The sequence below is a fragment of the Rhinoderma darwinii genome, chromosome 5 (genome assembly GCF_050947455.1).
Source record: "Rhinoderma darwinii isolate aRhiDar2 chromosome 5, aRhiDar2.hap1, whole genome shotgun sequence".
Taxonomy (NCBI): domain Eukaryota; kingdom Metazoa; phylum Chordata; class Amphibia; order Anura; family Rhinodermatidae; genus Rhinoderma; species Rhinoderma darwinii.
Window position 1 is genome coordinate 107,560,277 of NC_134691.1, and position 15,420 is coordinate 107,575,696.

The 15,420-nt window shown below is 41.1% G+C and overlaps 1 protein-coding gene across 1 annotated transcript in view; it reads left to right on the top strand.

Annotated features, from left to right (window-relative positions):
• The window catches only part of SMCHD1 (structural maintenance of chromosomes flexible hinge domain containing 1), a 312,622-nt gene that overhangs the window by 96,305 nt on the left and 200,897 nt on the right, over positions 1-15,420 (top strand). The window lies entirely within an intron of this gene.

Below are 15,420 nucleotides of genomic sequence, written 5' to 3' on the forward strand. Positions count from 1 at the left end.
TACATGCCAAATAGCCCTCCTTCCCTTCTGAGCCCTGCCGTTTGTCCAACCAGCAGTTTATGACCACATATGAGGTATTGCCGTAATCGGGAGAAATTGCTTTACAAACATTGTGGTGCCTGTTCTCCTTTATTCCTTGGCAAAATTAAAAATTCATGGCTTATCGGCAAAATTAGATTTTCAATTGCACAGCCTAATTCCAGAAAATGCAGCAAAAAAATCAGTGGGATCTAAATGCCCACTATACCCCTCTGTAAGTTCCTTGAGGGGTGTAGTTTGCCAAATAGGGTCACTATTAGTGGATTTCCACTGTTTTGGCGCCACAAGACCTCTTCAAACCGGACATGCTGCCTAATAAAAAGGAGGCCTCAAAATCCACTAGGTGCTTTTTTGCTTCGGAGGCCTTTGCTTCAGTCCATTACCGCACTAAAGCCACATGTGGGATATTTCTCAAAACTGAAGAATCTGGGCAATAAATATTGAGTTGCGTTTCTCTGGTAAAACCTTCTGTTACAGAAAAAAATTGGATAAAATGGATTTTCTGACAAATAAAAAGAAATATCTAAATTTCACCTTCTTTGCTTTAAATTCCTGTGAAACACCTAAATGCTGTTGTGAATACTTTGAGGGTTCTAGTTTCTAAAATGGGGTGTTTGATAGGGGTTTCTAACATATAGGCCCCTCAAAGCAACTTCAGAACTGAGCTGGTACCCAAATAAAAAAGCTTTTGAATTTTTATTCAAAATATGAGAAATTGCTTATGTTCGAAGCCTTGTAACATATGCTAACATATAGTAGACATATGGGAAATGTGAACTAGTAACTATTTTCGGTGGTAAAAACACTTTAAGAGCAGATGCATTTCAATTCACAAAAATGATATTTTTTTTTCCTTATTTTTCACAAATTAACACTAAATATATCGACCAAATTTTACCACGAACTTAAAGCCCAGTGTCTCAAACACTCTCAGAATCGCTTGGATAGGTTTAAGCATTCCAAAGTGATTACCACATAAAGTGAAATGTCAGATTTGAAAAATGAGCTCTGAGCCTTAAAGGGAATGTGTTGCTCAAAAATTTGTGTTTTCAGTTAAACATTTAGTATTTAAGTGATTACACAATGTTTTATTTTTTTTCATTTTTTTCACAAGTCAGGAAATATTATAAATTAGATTCTAGCTGATAACCTTTCCATGTGCTGGCCACTAGAGGGAGCAGTTCCCAAAATTGCAGCATAGTCACTGTGGTAAAGCAACCTCATTGATTTATGCTGCAAATTTGGGGTAGACACACTCTCTTCTCTAGTGTCCTCACACAATCCCCCATCCCTTCTTCTGGCTAGTGCCAGGAGGAGGAGGGGTTTGAATCTTCAAACCTCCTACACTGTGTGACGTCATTTTCTGAGCGACTGCACAGTGCTAGGAGGATTAGATACAGTGCTTAGCAGATGGTATAACACGAACATAATACACACCTCATACACTAACATAAATAACCTGCTCCTGCCGCCGCCTCTGCTGGTATACACTCCTCTTCCTTGCGCCTTTGCTTTGTTGAATATTTGGCTGGAAGTAGTGGCCGGAAGTCGTCATCTTACTGTCCAGCAGCGGCTTCCGGTCCACATGAAAATGGCGCCGGTTTTCGCTCTACGAACGTGCTTCGTTTTGGTCTGTGTGGGTGCGGCGCATGCGCCGTTCCCACTCAGACGGCGCATGCAACTGAGAATGGAACGGCTCCGATTGGCATTCTCTATGGGGTTGTATGTGCCGTATTCCATCTCTGTATGTGTCGTTAATTGACACATACAGAGATGGAAAAAAAAAATGGCAGCCCCATAGAGAAGTAAAAGTAAGAATACATTTAAAAGTAAAATATGAGAACACAACGAAATAAATTTTTTGTTTAATATTATATTAAAAGCAATATAATAAAAAAATAAAAAATCATGACACCTTCCCTTTAAGGCTGAAAATAGGCTGTGTCCTTAAGGGGTTAAAAGCTAAAATTATGGGCTGTAAACTCTTTTCATCCGTTTCACGTAAAAATATAGATCAGCTAGCATTATGCCAGTTTGAAGAGCTGCCAGATACTTACAGTTCCTTGACGATCGCAGCCCTTCTGCTGCATGGAGTGTCCAGGTCTGGCTGTAACTAACCGCCTCTGGTCTGGGTTCAATCAGTAGGACCTAACTGCTGTGCTGCCGGAACGTGGCAATTGCCAGTGTCCAGGTCTGACCGTAACTTACATTCTCTGGTCTGTGTGCCATTATCAGGACCTGAATCAGCCATGTACCGATGTGTACACTTGGATTAGAAACTATTAATAAATATAGTAAAATGGATAGTTAAACGATTCGTTTTTGACGTATATAATATTGATTGAACAAACTACCTTTAACCCCTTCCCGCATTTGGGCGTAACTGTACGTCCGAAAACCAAGTGATTTCCCGCAGACGGGCGTACAGTTACGCCCTGGAGATAAAGCGAGCACAGGAGCTGTGCTCGCTTTATCTTCTGTGGCTGTCAGCTGTTATACACAGCTGACATGCCGCTGCGATGGCTGTTACCGCCGATCGCAGCCATTTAACCCCTTCAATGCTGCTGTCAATGACGTCCGCCGCATTGAAGTGGTTTACAGAGGGAGGGAGCTCCCTCTGTAACCCCCGAGCCCCCCGCGATGGATCGCAGGTGGCGATTGTTGCTATGGCAACCAGGAAGCCGTTACTAGGCTTCCTGGTTGCCCAGGTACGGTAGCCTATTAGGTCCTGCCCGAGGCAGGACCTAATACGCGAACTGTCAAATTAAAAATGACAGTTGCGATGCACTGCACTACATAAGTAGTGCAGTGCATCGTACCGGGGATCAGAAGACCAGATCTTCAAGTCCCCAGGTCAGTGTAAGGCCTCATTCACACGGCAGGGTTTCCCGGCCGGGTGCCGGCCGTTCATAAATCGGCCGGCACCCGGCTGCATTAGGAATAATAGACCCCTAATGGGGCTATTCACACGACCGATTTTTTGACGGCCGGGAAAACCGCCCGTCAAAAAATAGGACATGCTCTATTTTCGCCCGGGTACCCGGCCGCCCGGCTCCCATAGAAGTCTATGGGGCCGGGTAATACCCGGCCATCACCGGGATGTGTCCCGAGTGACGGCCGGGTTTTCCGGCTCTTGCGCTCTATCTCCTCCTCCTCACAGCGCAGAGTGCATGTGAGGAGGAGGAGTTGATGCCATTCTGACGAATGGCATCGCTGTACACGGTGTGGCAGGGCCGGGGTGTACAGCAGGTGGAAGGGAGCGCTGCGCTGGCTCCCTTCTCCTGCTTGTTTTAAAAGCGCCCTGGCCCGGCGACACCTTTGATGGCGCCGCTAGCAGCTGCGGCTGCTACTACTGTAGCGACGCTACTATAGCAGAGCGGGGAGGTATCTCCCCGCTCTGCTATGTGCTAGCCGCACTTTAGCTCCTTGAAGGAGCGGAATCCCCGTGTGTTCGGGGATTCCGCTCCTGGACAGAGCGCTTGATGTCTCTGTCCATATCTGGGCAGTGACATCAGGGGAAACTCCTGAAGCGGAATCCCCGAACACATGGGGATTCCCCTTCAGGAGTTGCCGCTGATGTCACTGTCCGGATCTGCCCGGCACGGATGCATAACTTTATGCAAACCGGCCGGGCAGAATGGCCGATTTTACCGGCCGGCACTCGGGCTCGGACCCGACCCGGTCGTGTGAATCCCGCCTAAAAGAAAAAGTAAAAAATGTGAAAGAAAAATAAATAAATAAAAGTTAATAAATAAATAATAAAAACAACACTTGGCCTGTTTCCCTGATCAACTCCTTTATTATTAGAAAAACATGAAAATATGAAAAAAAACTATACATAATAGGTATTGCCGCGTTCAGAACGGCCTGATCTATAAAAATATCACATTATTTTTACCGCACGGTGAACACCGTAAATTTTTTTAATAAAAAACAATGACAGCATTTTATTATTTGGTCGTCTTGTCTCCAAATTTTTTTAATAAAAAGTGATCAAAAAGTTGCAAGTAACGCAAAATGGTACCAATAGAAACTTCAGTTCGTCACGCATAAAACAAGCCGTCCCGCAGCGATATTAACGAAAAAATAAAAAAGTTATGGCTGTCAGAAAATGGCGACACTAAAACATGATTTTTTTAGAAAAGAGTATTTTTATTGTGGGAACGTAGTGAAACGTAAAAAAAAGATAAATTTGGTGTCGCTGTAATCGTATCGCCCCGAAAGAATAAAGTTAACATGTTGTTTATATTGCACGGTGAACACTGTAAAAAAGAAACGTGCTGGAATGGCTGTTTTTTGGTTTCCTCATCTCCCAAAAAATGGAATAAATAGTGATAAAAAAAAATCGCATGCCCCCCAAAATGGAACCAATAAAAATTACATCTCGTTCCACAAAAAACGCGCCCTCACACAGCTCCGTCAACGGAAAAATAACACGTTATGACTCTCAAAACGCAATGATGCAAAATGATGCTAAATGACGGCCCAGACTCCTTTTTAGGTCCAGTAGAATTTCACTAAATACCCCACATCATCATTTGCTGGACCCCACGGGTGGACCCTATAGATGCAGCGGAGATGAGGAAACTTTAGGGCCTTGTGTGGCTTATAGGGCTAGTGAAGAAGTCAAATATAAGGCAATACTGGAGCGCAGATATTTTGTATAATACCCAATAAACCCGACCTGTGTATAAAGGATTGGTTCAAAGCCATACCAATCCATGGATTATTCATTCACCCCATTATTACATCATCCTGTTATGACCTGTTGCACTCCGCCAAGCTTACATATACCCTGATGTACTCCGCCTAGCTTACATATACCCTGATGTACTCCGCACAGCTTACATATACCCTGATGCACTCCGCCAAGCTTACATATACCTTGATGTACTCCGCCCAGTTTACATATACCCTGATGTACTCCGCCCAGTTTACATATACCCTGATGTACTCCGCACAGCTTACATATACCCTGATGTACCCGCACATATTACATATACCCTGAACAACCCGCTTAACAATTTATGGGATGTGTGTCTATGGTGGTACAAGCTGGGCACAACTCATTGGCCACTGAAATGGCATATCTGTTGAAAACAGCAATTTTCAATCTGCAACATCTATTGTGTACTCATTTTTGCAAAACACTTGTGCGGTCAAAATGCTCACTACACCCCTAGATCAATTCTTTGAGGGATCTAGTTTCCAAAATGGGGTAATTTTTTGGGGGGTACCACTGTACTGATACTATAGCTCAATGCAACATGGTGTCAAAAAACGAATCTTATAAAATCTCCACTCCAAATACTAAATGGCGCTCCTTCCCTTTAGAGCCTTGCTGTGTGTCCAAATAGCAGTTTATGACCACATATGGGGTATTTCCCTACTCTGAAGAAGTTGCTTTACAAATGTTACGGTGCTTTTTCTCCTTTATTTGTTGAGAAAATGAAAATTTTTTAACTAATGCAGCGTCTTATTGGAAAATAATGTAATTTTTCATTTTCACTGCCCATTTCTAATAAAATATGAGACACATGTGGGGTCAAAATGCTCACTACACCCCTAGATGAATTCCTCAAAGGGTGTAGTTTGCCAAATGGAGTCACTTTTGGGGAGTTTCCACTGTACTGGTACATAAGGGGCTTTGCAAAAGCGACATGGCGCAGAGAAACCAATCCAGCAAAATCTGCTCTCCAAAAGCCAAATGGCGCGCCTTCCCTTCTGAGCCCTGATGTGTATTCATACAGTACTTTATTACCACAAATGGGGTATTTCCGTACTCTGGAGAAGTTGCTTTACAAATGTTACGGTGATTTTTCTCCTTTATTTGATGAGAAAATGAAACATTTTTACCTAAAGCTGCGTCTTAGTGGAAAAAAATGAAATTTTTCATGTTTACTGCCCAATTCTAATGAAATCTATGAAACACCTGGGGTGGTCAAAATACTCACTACACCCCTAGTTGAATTCCTCTAGGGGTGTAGTTTCCCAAATGGAGTCACTTTTGGGGGGTTTCCACTGTACTGGTGCCTTTAGGAGCTTTACAAATGCGACATGGTGCCGAGAAATCAAACCAGCAAAATCTGTACTTCAAAAGCTAAATGGCATGCCTTCCGTTCTGAGTCCTGCCGCTTCCCCAAACAGCCGTTTATGACCACATGTTGGGTATTTCCGTACTCTGGAGAAGTTGCTTTACAAATGTTGGGGTGCTTTTCCTCATTTATTTGTTGAAAAAAATAATAATTTTGAGGTAAAGCTACATCTTATTGGAAAATAATGTAATTTTTCATTTTCACTGCCCAATTCTAATAATCTATGAAACACCTGTGGAGTCAAAATGCTCACTACACCCCTAGATTATTTCCTCAAAGTGTATCGTTTCCCAAATGGAGTCACTTTTGGGGGGTTTCCTTTGTTTCGGCACCACAAGACCTCTTCTAACCTGACATGGTGCCTGAAATATAATTTAAGAAAAGGAGGGCCCAAAAATCCTCTAGGTGCTCCTTTGCTTCTGAGGCCGGTGCTTCAGTCCAGTAGCGCACTAGGGCCACATGTGGGATATTTCTAAAAACTTCAGAATCAGGGCAATAAATATTCAGTTGTGTTTCTCTGGTAAAAACCTTCAGTATTACAGGAAAAATGGATTAAAATGGAATTTCTGCAAAAAAAAATGAAATTTGCAAATTTCCCTTCCACTTTGCTTTAATTCCTGTGAAACGCATAAAGGGTTAAGAAACTTTCTAAATGCTGTTTTGAGTACTTTAAGGGGTGCAGTTTTTAAAATGGGGTGATTTGTGGGGGTTCCTAATACATAAGGCCCTCAAAGCCACTTCAGAACTGAACTGGTCCCTAAAAAAATAGGCTTTTGAAATTTTCTTGAAAATGGGAGAAATTGCTGCTAAACTTATAAGCCTTGTAACATCCTAAAAAAATAAAAGGATGTTCAAAAAACGATGCCAATCTAAAGTAGACATTTGGGAAATGTTAGCGAGTAACTATTTTGTGTGCTATAACTATCTGTCTTACAAGCAGATACATGTGAATTTAGAAAATGCTAATTTTTTGCTAATTTTCTCTAAATTTTGGTGTTTTTCACACAAAAATATTGAATATATCGACCAAATTTTTTCACTAACTTAAAGTACAATATGTCACGAGAAAACAATGTCAGAATCGCTTGGATAGGTAAAAGCATTCCCAAGTTATTACCACATATAGTAACACACGTCAGATTTAAAAAATTAGGCTGTGTCATAAGGTCCAAAAGTGGCTGCGTCCTTAAGGGGTTAAAACAGCACATGAGAAATTTATCTTGCCCATTTTGTGAGCATTTTTTCCTCTAAATACCTACAAAATTAAATATCCGTTCCATTGTTAAATAGGAAAGCCCTGTTAGTCCCATTAAAAAAAAGAATTTGGGTGTAAACTAAGAACCCCCCCCCCCCCTCCCAAAAAAAAAACACTACTTTTAGAATACAGCATTGGGGGAGATTTGACCTGGATTTCTCCTGCCCACTAAACCAAATGGTAAACTAATCTGGGTAGAAGCCGCACACCCGAAGAAGGGTCAAAGGTTTCCCAGCTTGCTTGTACTGCATTCATCTCCAGTTATTTCTGAAAGCATATATTGTTACCTTCTCTGGAGTTCGCGGTGCTCTCCTTCTCTCCATCACCTTGTAGTAGGTACAAAAAGATTCTCCTAAGGCACTTAGTACAGGCAATGCAACAGTTGAATGCAACCTCTACCTATAGCTAACTTTGTTGATCAACCCACCATATTTTGCACACTGGGGAGCTATTGGTGTCCGAACATGACTGTCAGAAGAGATTTATTCGGTCTTTACCTGCCGCCAGCTTGTCTTTTTTTTTTTTTTTTTTTCCATCTGTGAATTTTAGTTCCTTTTTAGTGTGTCCTTGTCTGCTTCTTTGTTTAAAGAGGCTCTGTCACCAGATTTTACAACCCCTATCTGCTATTGCAGCAGATAGGCGCTGCAATGTAGATTACAGTAACTTTTTTAATTTTAAAAAACGAGCATTTTTGGCCAAGTTATGACCATTTTGTATTTATGCAAATGAGGCTTGCAAAAGTCCAACTGGGCGTGTATTATGTGCGTACATCAGGGCGTTTTTACTTCTTTTACTAGCTGGGCGTTCTGACAAAGTATCATCCACTTCTCTTCAGAACGCCCAGTTTCTGCCAGATCACGCTGTGACGTCACTCACTTCCTGCCCTAGGTCCTGCATCGTGTCGGCCACATTGGCACCAGAGGCTACAGTTGATTCTGCAGCAGCATCAGCGTTTGCAGGTAAGTAGCTACATCGACTTACCTGCAAACGCCGATGCTGCTGCAGAATCAAATGTAGCCTCTGGTGCCGATGTGTCCTCGCTCGTCCGACACGATGCAGGACCTGTGAGTGACGTCACAGCGTGATCTCTCGAGAACACGCTGTGTGTGCACTGCCAGAAGCTGGGCGTTCCGAAGAGAAGTGGATGATACTTCTCGTCAGAACGCCCAGCTAGTAAAAGTAGTAAACACGCCCATATGTACGCACATAATACACGCCCACTTGGACTTTTGCAAGCCTCATTTGCATAAATACAAAAATGGTCATAACTTGGCCAAAAATGCTCGTTTTTTAAAAATAAAAACGTTACTGTAATCTACATTGCAGCGCCGATCTGCTGCAATAGCAGATAGGGGTTGCAAAATCTGGTGACAGAGCCTCTTTAATGCCATCCCGCTGCATCCACTTTTGACCTTCCTGACAGATCCTCATTTTTTAAATCTGATGTCACTTTATGTGGTAATAACTTTGGAATGCTTTTACCTATCCGAGCAATTTTGAGACTTGTGTTTTCTTGTGTACTTTGTCAAAGGTTAAATTTGGTAGATACATTTCAGTGTTTATATATGAAAACCACCAAAATTTAGAAAATTTAAGAAAATTGGAATTTTATGAATTTAAATGTATCTGCTTGTAAGACCGTTATACCACACAAGTTAATAATCAACATTTACCATATCTCTACTTTTTAGTATCGGTTTTTTTTTTAACATCCTTTTATTTTTAAGGGACTGAAGTCTTTAATTTAAGGTGAAATTTCTCAAATTTTCAAGAAAATTTCAAATGCTTACTTTTTCTTTTTGTAGGTTCTGAAGTGGCTTTAAAGGACCATATAGTTTAGAAACCCATGTAAATTACCCTATTTTAAAAACTGTACCCCTCAATGTAGTCTAAACAGCATTTAGAAAGTTTCTTAACCCCTTAGGCATTTCACAGGAATTAAAGCAAAGTGGAGGTGCAATTTTTCCTTTTTCCTTTTTTCTTTTTTTTTTCCTTCAAAAATTCCATCTTAATCCATTATTTATTTTTTTTTACCAGAGAAACACAATTCAATATTTACCCAAATTCTGCAGTTTTTATAAATATCCCATATGTGGCCCTAGTGTGCTAATGGATGGAAACACGGGCCTCAGAAGCAAAGGAGCACCTAGAGGACTTTGCGGCCTTCTTTTTATTAGAATATATTTTAGGTTCCATTTTAGGTTTGATGACGTCTTGTGGTGCCAAAACACAGGAAACTCCCCCCAAAAGACCCTATTTTGGAAACTACACACCACAAGGAATTTATCTAGGGGTGTAGTGAGCTTTTTGACCCACAGGTCTTTTCTATAAATGAATGCGCTGACGATGGTTCAAGGTAAAAATTTCAATTTTTCCCCAGATAATACATTTCGGTGGCAAATATCTTGTGCCACTGGAGACATACCCCAAAACTTGTTAAAAGGATCCTCCCGGGAATGGTGATGCCATATATGTGGGAGTATTTTCCCGATCTTTTCCCTCGACATTTGTCATTGGGTGAAAGCCGGAAACACCCTCATAGACAACAGTCGACTGGTCCCACCAAAATCAGTGCTTTCGGCCGACTGCCATCTAATCTGTATCTGCTCCTTCGTCTGTATCTGCACTGATTGTGGCCGTATCCATGAGCTCGGATCGATAGCTCGTTGTCCTACACTTTTATCATGTTGGCAGCTCATCTCCTTGTATACACAGGGACTTGTTCTGTGGACAATGATAATCATTTCTGCTTAGAAACGGCAGATGAATTAGCGGTTGCTCGTTAATCGGCTGAAGGTTGCCCTGTTTACGCAGGTCAATGATCGGGAGCAAGCTTTGCTGGTTTACCTGAAAATTGGCCTGTGTAAAAGGGCTCTTAGTCACTCCTGTAATGGTGCTCCTCAACCAATGTTATTAGAGGTAGATATGCTGTGTTTACCTGTTTGACATCTCTACCTGATATACATTTTTTTTAAACATGCCATACATAATAAAAAATAATAAAAACAATAAATGGAGGGGGGGGGGCCCCTCCATTTATTGTTTTTATTATTTTTTATTATGTATGGCATGTTTACATTTATACTTAACTCCTTAACGCCGAAGGACGGATATATCCGTCCTCAGCAGCTGCTAGTTCGCGCAGGAGGACGGATATATCCGTCCTGTGATGGCGCGGGTACTGACACTGTACCCACGCGATCAGCGGCAGGAGCACGGCTGTTATACACAGCCTGGCTCCTGCTGCAACTGCCGGAATCGAAGCGCGCGCCGATTCCGGCAGTTTAACCCATTAAATGCCGCTGTCAATAGTGACAGCGGCATTTAATGTGTTTGCCAGAGGGGGGAGCTCCCTCTGTCACCCGATCGGCGCCCCCGCAAACAAATCGCGGGTCGCCGTCGGGTTTCCATGACAGCCGGGGGTCTAACAAAGACCCCCAGGTCTGCCTTCAGCATCTGCCTGTTAGGCGATGCCAGAGGCATGACCTAACAGGTTGCCTGTCAGTTTTACACTGACAGGCAATAATGCTTTGGTATACGAAGTATACCAAAGCATTATATATACGATCGGCACATCGCATAGTGAAGTCCCCTGGTGGGACTAAAAAAAAAAATGTAAAACAGTTAAATAAAGTTTGTGAAAAAAAAAAAATAATAATTACAGTCAAAGTCAAATAAAACTACTTTTTTGTCCCAAAAAGTGGTTTTATTTAGTAAAACGGTCAAAACAAATCACACATACACATATATGGTATCCCCGCGTTCGTAACAACTTGACCAATAAAATGAACATATTAGTTAAACCGCCGGATGAACGGCGTCCAAAGAAAACGCAAAAAACAACGTCAAAATTCTCTTCTCCCATTCCCCCCATAAAAAATAAAATAAAAGTTAATCTATAAGTCCTATGTACCCCAAAATAGTACTAATAAAAACTACACATTGTCCCGCAAAAATCAAGCCCACGTACGGCCACATCGACGGAAAAATAAAAACGTTACGGCTCTTGGAATGCGGCGATGCAAAAACAAGTAATTTTTTTCTAAAAGGGTTTTTATTGTGCAAACGTAGAAAAAACATATAAAACCTCTACATATTTGGTATCCCTGTAATCGTGCCGACCCACAGAATAAAGTTAACATGTTATTTACGCTGCATAGTAAACGGCGTAAACTTATAACGTGAAAATCAATGCTGGAATAGCTGCTTATTTTCAATTCTCTCCTAAAATAAAGTTAATAAAAGTTAATCAATATGTTATAAGCATCTAAAAATGGTACAATTACAAAATACAACTCGTCCCGTTATGCAACTCTTGGAATGCGACCGTGAAAAAACAAAAAATAATCCTTGGTCATTAACGTTCAAAATGGCCCGGTCATTAAGGGGTTAAAGAGGCTCTGTCACCAGATTTTGCAACCCCTATCTGCTATTGCAGCAGATAGGCGCTGCAATGTAGATTACAGTAACGTTTTTATTTTTAAAAAACGAGAATTTTTGGCCAAGTTATGACCATTTTTGTAGTTATGCAAATGAGGCTTGCAAAAGTCCAACTGGGCGTGTATTATGTGCGTACATCGGGGCGTTTTTAATACTTTTACTAGCTGGGCGTTCTGATGAGAAGTATCAGCCACAGTCGATGTAGCTACTTACCTGCAAACGCTGATGCTGCTGCAGAATCAACTGTAGCCTCTGGTGCCGACACGATGCAGGACCTGTGAGTGACGTCACAGCGTGATCTGGCAGAAGCTGGGCGTTCTGAAGAGAAGTGGATGATACTTCTCATCAGAACGCCCAGCTAGTAAAAGTATTAAAAACGCCCCGATGTACGCTCATAATACACGCCCACTTGGACTTTTACTTTTAAACACACCCACTTGGACTTTTGCAAGCCTCATTTGCATAAATACAAAAATGGTCATAACTTGGCCAAAAATGCTAGTTTTTTAAAAATAAAAACGTTACTGTAATCTACATTGCAGCGCCTATCTGCTGCAATAGCAGATAGGGGTTGCAAAATCTGGTGACAGAGCCTCTTTAACCCCTTTGGGACTGAACCTTTTTTTTTATTTTTGTTTTCATTCCGCGCCTTTTATAAGAGCCACAATGTTTCTATTTTTCTGTCAATAGTGGTGTGACCGCTTAATTTTTGCGGGAGGAGTTGTAGTTTCTATTGGTACTATTTTAAAGTACCATGTAATGTACTGGGAAACTAACTAAAATATTTGCGGTCTAAAATTATAAAAAAAATTTTGATTCCTCCATTGTTTTTTGGGTTTAGATTTTAACTTTTATTCTGCGGCTCAAAACAATTATGGTGATGCCAAATTTATATAGATCTAGAAAAAAAAAAAAAGGGTTAACCCAGACATGGGCAAACTACGGCCCGCGGGCCACATACGGCCCGTTAGGCTTTTTAATCCGGCCCGCCGAACTTGTCCAAATCATAGTAAAAACCTCCTTTTTTTTTCCCCTTTCCCTGCAATGCCCACGTTTTCCCAATAGATGGCGCACTCAAAACACATTGACCGTTGTCCTTAACGCCGAAGGACGGATATATCCGTCCTCAGCAGCTGCTAGTTCGCGCAGGAGGACGGATATATCCGTCCTGTGATGGCGCGGGTACTGAGACTGTACCCACGCGATCAGCGGCAGGAGCACGGCTGTTATACACAGCCTGGCTCCTGCTGCAACTGCCGGAATCGAAGCGCGCTCCGATTCCGGCAGTTTAACCCATTAAATGCCGCTGTCAATAGTGACAGCGGCATCTAATGTGTTTGACAGAGGGAGGGAGCTCCCTCTGTCACCCGATCGGCGCCCCCGCAAACAAATCGCGGGTCGCCGTCGGGTTTCCATGACAGCCGGGGGTCTAACAAAGACCCCCAGGTCTGTCTTCCGCAACTGCCTGTTTGGCGATGCCGGAGGCATGACCTAACAGGTTGCCTGTCAGTTTTACACTGACAGGCAATAATGCTTTGGTATACTAAGTATACCAAAGCATTATATATGCGATCGGCACATCGCATAGTGAAGTCCCCTGGTGGGACTTAAAAAAAAAATGTCAATCAGTTAAATAAAGTTTGTTGAAAAAAAATAAAATAATTAGTCAAAATCAAATAAAACTACTTTTTTTGCCCAAAAAGTGGTTTTATTCAGTAAAAGTGTCAAAACAAATCACACATACACATATATGGTATCCCCGCGATCGTAACAACTTGACCAATAAAATGAACACATTAATTAAACCGCCGGATGAACGGCGTCCAAAAAACCCGCAAAAAACAACGGCAAAATTCTCTCTTTTCTCCCATTCCCCCCATAAAAAATAAAATAAAAGTTAATCTATAAGTCCTATGTACCCCAAAATAGTACTAATGAAAACTACGCATTGGCCCGCAAAAATCAAGCCCACATACGGTCACATCGACGGAAAAATAAAAAAATGACGGCTCTTGGAACGCGGCGATGCAAAAACAAGTAATTTTTTTCTAAAAGGGTTTTTATTGTGCAAACATAGGAAAACATATAAAACCTTTACATATTTGGTATCCTCGTAATCGTGCCGACCCATAGAATAAAGTTAACATGTTATTTATGCTGCATAGTAAAGGGCATAAATTTATAACGTGAAAATTAATGCTGGAATAGCTGCTTATTTTCAATTCTCTCCTAAAATAAAGTTAATAAAAGTTAATCAATATATTGTAAGCATCTAAAAATGGTGCAATTACAAAATACAACTCGTCCCGCAAAAAACAAGCCCTTATACGGCTATGTCGACGGAATAAAAAAAAAGTTACGACTCTTGGAATGCGACCATGAAAAAGCAAAAAATAATCCTTGGTCATTAACGTGCAAAATGGCCCGGTCATTAAGGGGTTAATGTGGCGCGTATTTCTCTTTATTTCACTTTAATTTTCACTTCGTTTCACGTCACCATTAAGCCCTTCGGTTTTCAAAGAGTACAATATCAGCCGTCACTTTGCCACGAAGCATGCAAACTATGCTAGCAAGCAGTCAACACAAGAACGGGCGGCTACTGCTCAGAGGTTGGCAGCTAATTTACAGAGTCAACAGAACTTTTTTCTTGATAAATCACAGTGCGTATGTTATTTTAATCTATTTACATTTCCTCCTCCCAGTATCTGCGAAATAGTATGTAAATGCCATATCTTGCATATTCCTTGAGACAAATTTATTAACTGATAAGGGCTATTTTTCACATTTGAAAGACAGTTAATAAATTGGGTTGTAGTGTTCTTACTGTGCTATGAGGTTTGCACACACTACATTTAATGCTTTAGTATATCCGGCCCCAACACTCCCTCCAAATGCTCCTGGCCCGGCCCCTCTGTCAAATTTTAGAACCCATTGTGGCCCGCGAGTCAAAAAGTTTGCCCACCCCTGGGTTAACCGCACAGTCAGTTCATAAAGATGAAGGTGCAAGCCCGCCATGGACACGACCAAAGTCACCCAAAATGTATATTCCAAGAATCAGGCAGCACTCCAGAGATGTAGCAAAAATAGAAAAATGTGCTTTATTCCATCAGTCAAAACAGCAACTTTTCAGCCCTACCATAGAGCTTGAGAAAGGCTCCTGTATGGTAGAGCTGAAAAGTTGCTGTTTTGACTGATGGAATAAAGCACATTTTTCTATTTTTGCTACATCTCTGGAGTGCTGCCTGATTCTTGGAATATATATTTTGGGTGACATCGGTCGTGTCCCTGGCACATTTTTCTCTTTTTGCTACATCTGGAGTACTGCCTGAGTCTTGGAATATATATATATATATATATATATATATATATATATATATATATATATATATATAATTAATTTGTTTTTCCATTTTACTGCTTTAAAATAAAAAAAACTTTGTTAAAAAATACAATTTGTTTCACCACATTCCAAGAGCCATAACTTTTATGTTCATCTATTAAGCGGTATGAGGGCTTATTTTTTGCATTATGAGAGATATAGATTTTTTTTTTTTGACATTACTTTAAAAGGAATCGTTTTTTTGGAACTTT